The 12,020-nt window shown below is 42.3% G+C and overlaps 1 long non-coding RNA gene and 1 pseudogene across 1 annotated transcript in view; one reads left to right on the top strand and one right to left on the bottom strand.

The window, feature by feature from the left end:
- LOC142596540 (uncharacterized) overlaps positions 1–12,020 on the top strand; it is a 240,391-nt gene that overhangs the window by 131,227 nt on the left and 97,144 nt on the right. The window lies entirely within an intron of this gene.
- On the bottom strand, positions 6,612–11,976 carry LOC142596553 (granzyme A-like; annotated as a pseudogene).

Genomic DNA, 12,020 nt, shown 5'->3' with positions numbered 1-12,020 from the left:
TCTGAAAAAATGTGCCGAGAGTTTCAACAACTCAGAGAGGATCTGTCCTACTCCCCACGTGTACGGACCAGTGTCTCAGCCATTAGGAGTCAACGTCCCTATGCTCAAGAGAGAGGATGGAGAGGATACACACCACGGGGCACCCTGTGGTTCTACCTGCATGACCACGGAGAGGACATGAGGAAGTGGGATGGAAAACCCACCTCGACCCTAGAGGCACGGGTGCATGAGTTGCAAGGAAAAACTATTACAAAAGGTGGTTCTCCCAGGAAAATTGCAGCTCCAGTTTCCAGTGAGCAGTTCCCCAGACAGAGGAAGAGGGCTAATTCTACTCCCGATCTTAATCAAGGGACTCTTGATTCACATTTACAAGGAGTGAACAACGAATACTATGACCAGTGTTAGAGGGGCCCTGCCTCCAGCCAGGTGGAGGAAAGGGACAACCGGGTTTACTGGACTGTGTGGATTCGATGGCCTGGCACATCAGACCCACAGGAGTAGAAGGCTCTAGTGGACACCGGTGCACAGTGTACCCTAATGCCATAAAGCTATACAGGGGCAGAACCCATTTGTATTTCTGGAGTGACAGGGGGATCCCAGCAGCTCACTGTACTGGAGGCTGCAGAGAGCCTAACTGGGAATGAGTGGCAAAAGCACCCCATTGTGACTGGCCCAGAGGCTCTGTGCATCCTTGGCATAGACTACCTCAGGGGAGGGTATTTCAAGGACCCAAAAGGGTACCGGTGGGCTTTTGGTATAGCTGCCTTGGAGACGGAGGAAATTAAACAGCTGTCCACCTTGCCCGGTCTCTCGGCGGACCCTTCTATTTTGGGGTTGCTGAAGGTTGAGGAACAACAGGTGCCAATCCCTACCACAACAGTGCATTGGCGGCAATATCGCACCAACCGAGACTCCCTGATTTCCATCCATAACCTGATTTGTTGACTGGAGAGCCAAGGAGTGATCAGCAAGACTCGCTCACCCTTTAACAGTCCCATATGGCCAGTGCGAAAGTCTAACGGGGAGTGGAGAATAACAGTGGACTATCTTGGCCTGAACAAAGTTACGCCGCCGCTGAGTGCTGCTGTGCCAGACATGCTAGAACTTCAATACAACCTGGAGTCAAAGGCAGCCAAGTGGTATGCCACAATTGACATTTGCTAATGCATTTTTCTCCATCCCTTTGGCAGCAGAGTGCAGGCCTCAATTTGCTTTTACCTGGAGGGGTGTTCAGTACACCTGGAATCGACTGCCCCAGGGGTGGAAGCACAGCCCCACCATTTGCCATGGACTGATCCAGACAGCACTGGAACAGGGTGAAGCTCCAGAACATCTGCAGTACATTGATGACATCATCGTGTGGGGCAATACAGCAGAAGAAGTTTTTGAGAAAGGGAAAGAAAATAGTCCAAATCCTTCTGAAGGCTGGTTTTGCCATAAAACAAAGGTCAAGGGACCTGCACAGGAGATCCAGTTCTTAGGAATAAAATGGCAAGATGGACGTCATCAGATCCCAATGGATGTGATCAACAAAATAACAGCTCTGTCCCCACCAACTAGCAAATAGGAAACACAAGCTTTCTTAGGCGTTGTGGGTTTTTGGAGAATGCATATTCCAAATTACAGCCAGATCGTAAGCCCTCTCTATCAAGTGACCCGGAAGAAGAAAGATTTCAAATGAGGCCCTGAGCAAAAACAAGCCTTTGAACAAATTAAACGGGAGATAGTTCATGCAGTAGCCCTTGGGCCAGTCCGGACAGGGCAGGATATTAAAAATGTGCTCTACACTGCAGCCGGGGAGAATGGCCCTACCTGGAGCCTCTGGCAGAAAGCACCAGGGGAGACTCGAGGTCGACCCCTAGGGTTTTGGAGTCGGGGATACAGAGGATCCGAAGCCCGCTATACTCCAACTGAGAAATAGATACTGGCAGCATATGAAGGGGTTCGAGCTGCTTCGGAAGTGGCTGGTACTGAAGCACAGCTCCTGCTGGCACCCTGACTGCCGGTGCTGGGCTGGATGTTCAAAGGGAGGGTCCCCTCTACGCATCATGCAACTGATGCTACGTGGAGTAAGTGGGTTGCACCAATCACACAATGGGCTCGAATAGGAAACCCCAGTCGCCCAGGAATCTTGGAAGTGATCATGGACTGGCCAGAAGGCAAAGATTTTGGAATATCACCAGAGGAGGAGGTGACACATGCTGAAGAGGCCCCAGTGTATAATAAACTGCCAGCAAATGAGAAGCAATATGCCCTGTTCACTGATGGGTCCTGTCGTCTTGTGGGAAAGCATTGGAGGTGGAAAGCTGCTGTATGGAGTCCTATACGACAAGTCGCAGAAACTGCTGAAGGAGAAGGGGAGTCGAGTCAGTTTGCAGAGGTGAAAGCCATCCAGCTGACTTTAGATATTGCTGAATGAGAAAAATGGCCAGTCCTTTATCTCTGTACTGCCTGTTGTGGTTTAGTCCCAGCCAGCAACCTAAGCACCACGCAGCCGCTCGCTCACTCCCCCTGCCCCGGTGGGATGGGGGAGAGAATCGGAGGAGTAAGAGTGAAAAAAAAACACTCCTGGGTTGAGATAAGAACAGTTTAATAATTGAAATAAAGTAAAATAGTAATGATAATAATAACAATATAATAATGATAATAATAATAACAATATACAAAGCAAGTGATGCACAATGCAATTGCTCACCACCCGCCGACTGATACCCAGACAGCTCCCGAGCAGCGATTGCTGCTCCCTGGCCAACTCCGCCCAATTTATATACTGAGCATGACGTCATATGGTATGGAATAGCCCTGTGGTCAGTTTGGATCAACTATTCTGGCTGTGCCCCCTCCCAGTTTCTTGTGCGCCTGGCAGAGCATGGGAAGCTGAAAAAGTCCTTGACTAGCATAAGCAGTACTCAGCAACAACTAAAACATCAGTGTGTTATCAACATTCTTCTCCTACTAAATCCAAAACACAGCACTATGCCTACTACTAGGAAGAAAATTAACTCTATCCCAGCCGAAACCAGGACACTGCCTCATGGATGGTGGCAAATGCCCTGTGGGGATGGTTGCAGCAATGGAAGCAGAGCAATTGGCAGCGCAGATGTAAACCCATCTGGGCTGCTGCAATGTGGCAAGATATTGCTGCCCGGGTAGAGAACCTGGTTCTAAAAGTATGTCACATAGATGCTCATGTATGCAGGAGTGGGGCCCCTGAAGAACATCAAAACAACCAGCAGGTGGATCAGGCTGCTAAGATTGAAGTGGCTCAGGTGGATCTGGTCTGGCAACATAAGGGTGAATTATTTATAGCTCTGTGGGCCCATGACACCTCAGGCCATCAAGGAAGAGATGCAACATAATAGATGGGCTCGTGATCGAGGGGTGGACTTAACTATGGACAGTATTGCACAGGTTATTCATGAATGTGAAACATGTGCTGCAATCAAGCAAGCCAAGTGGTTCAAGCCCCTCGGGTATGGAGGACGATGGCTGAAATAGAAACATGGGGAGGCCTGGCAGATTGATTATATCACACTCCCACAAACCTGCCAAGGCAAGTGCCATGTGCTCACTACAGTGGAAGCAACCACCGGATGGCTGGAAACATACCCCGTGCCCCATGTCACTGCCCAGAACAATATCTAGGGCCTTGAAAAGCAAGTCCTGTGGCAACATGGCACCCCAGAAAGAATCGAGTCAGACAATGGGCCTCATTTCTGAAACAACCTCATAGACACCTGGGCCAACGAGCATGGCATTGAGTGGGTATATCACATCCCTTATCATGCACCAGCCTCCAGGAAAATCGAACAATACAATGGACTGTTAAAGCCTACCCTGAGAGCAATGGGTGGTGGGACATTCAAACATTGGGATACACATTTAGCGAAAGCCACCTGGTTAGTCAACACTAGGGGATCTGCCAATCGAGCTGGCCCTGCCCGATCAAAACTTTTACGTACTGTAGAGGGGGATAAAGCCCCTGTAGTGCATGTAAAAAATATGCTGGGGAAGACAGTCTGGGTTACTCCTGCCTCGGATAAAGGAAAACCCGCCCATGGGATTGCTTTTGCTCAAGGGCCTGGGTGCACTGAATCATCTCTAGCACACACTCCCCTTTTCTCCTGCCACTATTCATTCTGACTTGATGCTACTTAGATAAATGTTGTATTAGTTTGTGTAACGCAGTTTATACCTGTTCATTTCCCCCTGTTACCCCATAAGTGAGTAGCAATTGTTACATTCTAGATGTCAAAATGTCATTGTATGATCATAACATTTTTCTTAGCTAGTACATAAACTTGCATGGGCTCCATCCCATAGTGATGGAGCTTTATTGGGAATGAGTTCAGGCCTCTTAATCAGAGAAAGTCACAGCTTAGATAAAAACTCAGTTCTGTCTCCTTGCTCTTGCTTCTGCTTTTTTCCACAGGTTTCCACTACTGTCATTGGTGACAGAGGCTTGAATGTTTTGTTTACCATGTTAGTCCAGTTCCACTGGCTTTTTGCACAATTCACTAAGTAACGCTCATGTAAAAAAAAAAAAAAAGTTTTTATAGTATTTTGGGGTAGATCCTAAATTTTAAGCTAGAGGTGGAAGACCGCAAGTTTTGTCTTGCACATTTCTTCATGCATTGTAAATGTCTCCTTGGTCAGACCCTCTCCTTCCTGGTCTGTAAGGTTCTGCAACACTTGAGTCAGAACTACCGTCTGAAAAATGGAGAAAAAAAGAATGATAGGCTTTGAGCAGGATTTTCCACTCACAAGGATGCTGCCTGTGACTTCCAGGCAAGGGGAAGAAGCATACCAAAGAGGAAACAGTAAGATGAAGAAAATGCTATAGCAGGATGAAAGGAATACAGTGAAAAAATGGGCAAAGAGGAAAGTAATGAAGTAAGGCTAATCTATGGGGAGAGTGAAATAGCCCTAGGTGATCGATTGTCTTGAAGATCAGCTTCAGAGTTTCCACTAGATTGATAAGCATCTTTTTGTTTTCTAAAGGTTTTTAGCATCAGTTCTTTCATAATCAAGGGTTTGGTAGTTTGCATGGCAAATAGAATAGAAAAAGTACGGACTTGTCTTATTTATTTCCTGTGTGTTTAAAGACAGAATCAAAGTCACCACTTTGGGTGTCAGTACCAGTCAGTTGGCCAAATTCTCCTCAGTTTCACTGATGCAGTCTTATTTGGCTGGGAATCCTTCTCTCTGCTCCTGCTTTGCTCCTGTATTTGTGTGTGCTTCTGTGTCTGTGTTTGTGTGCTTGTTCATGTGTTCAGCCCAAGAGTCAGAACAAACATGCATAACTACTTTTTAGGATAAGAATAAGGAATGTTAAAAGTTCTGACTGTGTAACATTTGTAATGGACAGAAAACGTAAAAGATGTTCAGCATCAAAACTTTCAGTAAAGATCCCTGTAGTTTAGACCCTCTCCCTCCTTCACCCTTCATTATTCCTCTATGACAAAACTACTGTTTCTTCTCAACAAGATTAGGTGGAGACAACTGTGTAAAAAAGTTTTAGTCTGTACTTTCCCATTTTGTGTTTATAAGTGATGTTTAATTGCTGATGATGAACCGAGCAATCATTTTCTAATTAAAATCAATACAAGATTTATCCACCCTTTGAATGTCCTTTGCTTTCTGTTAGCTAATGCCTACTTCCAAGTAAATAACCCCAAAGCAACACAAAATAAAACCAAACCTTTTTTGAGGTGTTCATGCCATTGAAAATGCCCAAGACTTTTACTACAGAGATGGGCGGAAGCATTTTTCACAATAGGTCTGTTTCCTGTTTGAGGATGGTTTTTCAGCTGATTTTTAAACATAATGTTGCTGATCTTGGTCCATTCTGCAAACATTGCACATCCAAAACATTATGTACACAGAATATCTGTACTGTAACAGACAGGGCGTTCCACATAAATTGACAGCTTCAAGCAGTAGATTTTATTGCCATTTCTTTATTAAATGCAAAGTATGTAAAGGGATGAAATCTAGAGGTTTCAAATACATGACAGTTAGGAAATGCACACTTCTTATGTCCCACAATCAAATGCAGTTGCTGAAACTTAATTTTCTGAAGCTTAGCAGTCCCCTACACCTGTAAAATCAGGAGCTCCGCTGCAGAGAAACTGCCGAGTTTTTCAGATGTCTGGAGTTGTACCTAGCATCTCATTAACTTTCAGGGTTATTTGCAGAAGTCCAGATATAGAAGAGTGCAGTATATACTAGGCATGCAGTGAGGACACAAACAGCTAGCTGGATTAGATTCTTGGTCAGAAATACTCATCCAGGTAGAGCTCAGTCTGAATGTGCAATGCAAGAATGTTGGAAGCCTGAGTCACAAATACCCATCTAAGGACTCCATGGCTGAGAGTGTAAGCTACAAATGCTGTTGTAGCAGAGCACTGTGTTCTGGCACTGTTAAGATCACATCTGTCCCAAAAACAGACATACATAATTTCATCTATAAGGACATCAAGCTGCTAAAATTCAGCATGGGAATACCTCTTTTACCAGTATAATGAAGGTATTTTTTAAAAGTGTATTTCAAAACTAGATATCATTACACAAGTACAAAGTAGGAAATCGCTTGGCCAAAACCCAATCTATTAGGCTCCCCCTATGGTTTTCCTTATCCACTGCATGTATTGCTTTGTGAGTTAAGTGTAGACACCAGGGCCATCAACAGTACCACACTTGTTTGGCTTCCAGAAAGCAGTGATTGGATGATTGAACTGATGATCTTAGAGATCCTTTCCAATCTTAATGATTCCTAGTTTTTACTTTCATTAAAAATAATCCAGCCACCAAGCCAGGAAACATGAAATTGCTACTCTACCCTTAATTGGTTTAGTGGTGGACTTGGTAATGTTAGGTTAATGGTTGGACTGGATGATCTTAAAGGTCTTTTCCAACCTAAACGATTCTATGATTCTATGATTCTATGCCTCTCATCACATTATTGCATCTTAAAGGTCTGCCTGAATCCCCCTGGAAAAAAGGGGGAAAAATTTTCATTGGAATTTGCAAAAGCTAAAAAATGGTCCTCTTACATAAAATTTGCACCAGTTGCATGGAGGAAATAAAAATGTAGGCAGTGATATTGTGGTTTTCTTTTTTTTTTTTTTTCTCCTTAGAAGGTCAGGTTTTCATTAGCAAAAAAGAAAATAAGACTTCAATCTGATCTTTCTGTGTGAGTTATGGGGAATGAATCTAGCTCAGTGCTAAGGAATAGTTAGTCTTTTTGAATATGAAAAGAAAAAGCTGGAAACTTTCCTCTTGAAAAGCAGAAAGCCTCTAGATATTGGTACCTTTTTTGTAACTTTGTTAATTCAATATTTCAATCTTTTAAAATGTGGTAGCTCTTACACAGTTGTGCATTTGACTTGGTGCCCAGTCAAAAGGCTTTTTATCAGCAAAACCTGTTTCAAAGCCCTCTGACATCAGAGAAGCTGTTCCATTGAATTTAGCTGCTTGAGAATGGGCTCATAAAACATAAGCTATTTTGTGGAGATGTTTCTATTAAAAAATCATTTTATTGAAGAAGAGAATAGCTATCTGCCATGCCTGGATAAAACCACAATATCCAAAATCTGTGAAGGTGAACTTATCAATCAGAAGTTTTGATTTTAAGGCTTAGAAGAACAAGCCTTGGTAAATTCACTCATTTTTAATAAAATTCTTCATTGAACTGAAGCTAGGCAGAAATTATAAGTTTGTAAAAATAAAATATAAAGTACTAGCTTTTAATATAATCTATGTGGATATAGCCAGTAAATATACTTACAAAACATGAATCCTTTCCTCCATTCTTAGCCCCTGCGCATATCATGTTTTCTGTTATAACAGGGTTGGTTTTATAATGATTGCTATAATTGCAGATTTGCCTACTGATGACAGTGATGTTGACCTCCCTCAGGGTATCAGAAAGCTTTCTCGGATGATTGTGAGTTTGTCCCCATCCTGCTACTGTAGAAGTTGTTCGTGGTTTGGGATCATCATCTGAGGTAGGCAGGGGAATGAGTTGCACAGCTTTATTAAGTCTTGCTCTTTTCTAAAGCTGTAGAAGATATGGAAAATAGTTATTATGGGGCAGAGTCTAACAGAGGCCTCTGCATGTTAACTGTTGGATCTTTTCCATTATGGTAATGAGGGATTACTGCAACCCCTGTTTGAGATTCCCCAGTTCTTTGTGACAGGATTTATGTAATCAATGTAAGCATGATGAAAATTAGTATCTTTGTCTCATGAAAACCCATTCAGCTTCTGCTGAAATATTAGCTTTATAAAAGACCCTATTTCACTTCTCTGGCTCTCAGACCATTGGGAGGACAAAATAACAGTAATCACTGAAGCTGGCAAAATTGAGTATCAGAGAAGTCAGAAATTTTTGCTTTTCGAACAGAACATTAGGGGTTTTAACCAAATTATTTTTATGTGTGAAATATGCTTCTTTCTGTGAACAATATTATTTAATTGAAAAGCCAGAAATTAAAATATCTTGGTCAAGCTCCAGAATTTTTCTACTTCTAGCATTGGCATGCATTATAGGAATTGTTGATTGCCTTAGTTCCCAGTGCATCCCCAGTTCTCCAGTCTGCTGGATTAGCAGACCAGACTGTATCACCCCAGAAAAAAGGTCACCAGAAACTCCCTTGGCTCACCTCCCTCACAAGAAGGAAGAAACTGGTACATCATAGGAGATGCATATTCCATAAGTGATATGTGAGTAAGTCTATACCTGCAGCAGCATAATGTTGTTTTTCTTACAATTGGAACAGTAGCATGGGTAGCAAATTTGTTTTGCAATCTCAAAACCCTGTTTTTCTCTTTCTCTTGCTTTCTGTGAATGAGCTCCAAGAATAACTTTGCTTCCTTCCCTGAGAAGAAGGATAACATGGTTAGTGGGATTCACTTGCTGTAAGTCCGTAATTCTTTGCTGTTAAATGTGGTGCTATAATGTCCAGCTGCTACAGAGTCTCTTTTCTCATGCCTGAAAAGCAACAGTAATTTAGAAAAATATAAAAGATTACCCTGTTTTCACAAGTAGTTAAATAGTTAAAAAAAATTGACTCAGTGAATCAAAATTCATGCTATCAACATCCCAGGAGCATAGACAGGGTTCAGGTACTTGACTTTGAACCTACCCCTATTGTTTTCCTTTGGGAACTGAATGAGGGGTGGATGCATCAGCTTTGCTGTTGGTAGTGGTCTTACCAAATGTGCCTTCTGCAATTTGTGCTGGAGAATAGCCTCACAGCACTGTTAGTTCAGAGATCATCATCACGACTTGACTGAATTGTACCACTGCTTTACCCTAACACCTGATGCAGTTTTCAACACTGTTTTCTGAGTCCATGTGAGACATACCTCATTCCCTTTCTCTGACTTGGTTCTGCAACTTCATATACTTACTAGATACTTTAGTGGTGACAGAGTTGTACCTGCTGGGGCTCTCTGGTATAGAAAACAGGAGTCTAGCACTCCTCAGTCAAGCAGTCCAAGCAGACCTTTATATCAGACCACAGATGTAGCTGTTTGTGGGAAAACAATGTACATCACAGCTGAATGGGAGAATATTCTTTGAGCAGGTGTGTAGGTTGGCCCTCAGTTGCATCTTACTGCAGCAAACACAACCCTGAGGAAGTGGTTGCTCCTTTTCCTTCAGCTATTAAGAGCTGTCTGACTGTTGACTGAGCATCATTAGGTTAATTATTTATTGTATTTTCTCTTAAATGTGATCTCATTTGGAAACACTCTTTACCATATTAATACTACAGCTTTTGGGCCATATTGATGACTGATTGTTGAAAGAATGTACTAACGATAATAGGCACCAGGATATCTATAATGAGGAGCAGAAGGCCAAGAGATCTCTAAAACAACAAACATATATCCTTGAGTGTCAAAACTCCCCTTTACGCCTCTCTTACTAGTCAGCAAGATCCACTAATTAGCATCCCCTAAGTGAACCAGCTAATTATAATACAAAAACCACACCTCTGTTGGAAGTGCTACCCACCTCCAAAGGGAGACCCCTACCCACTGAGCATGCGCAGTGATTTTAAAGGGAGCTATGTCTTTAAATGGAAGCAAAAGTAGAAATAACCAACTACTAACAAGTAGGTGTTAACAGTAGGCATAGTGACTTTGTTTAATTGTATAAATATGTGAAGCAAGGATAACGGGGTGTGCTAGCTTTGTGGAATTACCACCTAGCACCCATCTCTGCACAGAAATGGAATAAAGCAAATATCTTAACTCAGCATGTGAATTGGTTCTTGCACACTGGGTAAAGAACCCATCTTTGGGACAACACTATGCTCTCTTTGTAGTAGGTCCCATATATCTATGAAACAGATACATTTCTCTGATGTCTGCAGAGACCAGTGTTTCACTGGTCCCAGGCAGGCTGTAGACAGAGCCTGCGTGAGTTCTGTCTGGCTCAGCAGCAGCTCCAGTCCTCCCACAACAAAGGCAATGGGCAGGACGTGTGATTTAAACCTCACATCTTGCCTCATTGTGGGAGTCTGCTGGGCCAAATAGCCATTTGCATCTTGAGTCAGACAGGAAGAAGGAAGGTTGGCTGACAAGCCAACATATCCAGTAGAGCAGAGATCTCTCAGTGTCTCCTATCATCTGTCTGGAGGATTTTTGCTCCTGTATAACTGCATGCTGTCTCTTTCTGTGGTGAACTGCATATCTTTTACAGAATAAAATGACAAGAATTTATTTCTGTTTTCTGAGCAGCTATTTAGACTGGCCAGTCCTCTGGCCTAGTGCACTGGTTGACTGAGAAAACAGGGATAAACTTTTCCCCCAAATTCACTACTTCAGTGTTGCTATTCTGTGCTTGCATGCAGCTAGAAGCTTGTTAAATATATCTTCAGAAACAGTGAAGAGCAGTATGCCTTGTTATATTATTTTTTACTCACTGAAGCACATTTGTCAATATAAATTTTAAAACACAGTAATCAGAACATGATCATGATCATGCTAAATGCACAAAACCACCAGGAATATAAACTTTCCTTCTTGAACAGAGACACCAGATACTCACTAAGGACAATCTCTGAATAAGAGTAAGAACTTGCACATAACAGTGGGCAGCTGTTAACACCCAGTTTTCCTTGATCAAAGCTCCTCCACAAATATGTTTTCCATTTGCTCCTTTGATTAAGACCATAAATGGTCTTGAGTGTGGTGCTACTTCATTTCCTCCAATGATATCCACACACAAACCTAAAAATAAAAATAAGCTACAATACGCACAGCTAGGCTAACAAATACTGTAAGACACTCTAGTCTCTTAGAAAAAACAGTTAATGTAATTAAAAGTATATGGACACACAAGTATGTACATATGTCACAATTCTGGTCTTCAGGGTAGACTTTTAAAATTGCTCAGCAGTATGTTTCAGTGGGACCAAAATTAGATCAGTGGGGTGAACTTTGACAAAAAAAAGGCCAAAGTATTGTTGCTCTTGCACAGATTTCTTTTCCTGAAGTTTGCTGCTATAGTTAATTTCTTAGCTTTCATTTTGAGTAAGAACCCCAGATCTGCCACCAGATAAACGTGCAATTACGTGACTTATGCAGACACCTGGAAACTGAGCTATATAGTGTAAGTCACATTACGTGAACCTGTTTTTCAGAAAAAAAGAAAATCAAGATATTAATGTATGTGTATACCTCTAGAGAAAGGTCAGAAAAAGATTATGTTAACTCCTCTGAACTCCTCCAAATAGCCTGTCCTCTGTGCAGTTTTAATTAATACTACCCATTCAGAAATTATTTTGTTCATATGAAAGAACACACACATACAGAGAGTGGAAAAGAGTTAATAATAAGAACTCCAATAATAATTGTGACTAATTTATTTACATTAACACATGTTGGCTTAACTGGAACTCTACGTCAGCATTTACCTTCAAAAGTATCAAATGGGCACAGATTGGAGCTAGATCCTCCCATCTTGGCAGGGCTTAGGTGGGGGGGGGGGGCTGTGGCGTGAGCCC

Source organism: Pelecanus crispus, chromosome W (assembly GCF_030463565.1).
Source record: "Pelecanus crispus isolate bPelCri1 chromosome W, bPelCri1.pri, whole genome shotgun sequence".
NCBI lineage: Eukaryota > Metazoa > Chordata > Aves > Pelecaniformes > Pelecanidae > Pelecanus > Pelecanus crispus.
The sequence above is the reverse complement of the archived record's forward strand: the minus strand, read 5'-3'. Positions and strand labels throughout refer to the sequence as shown.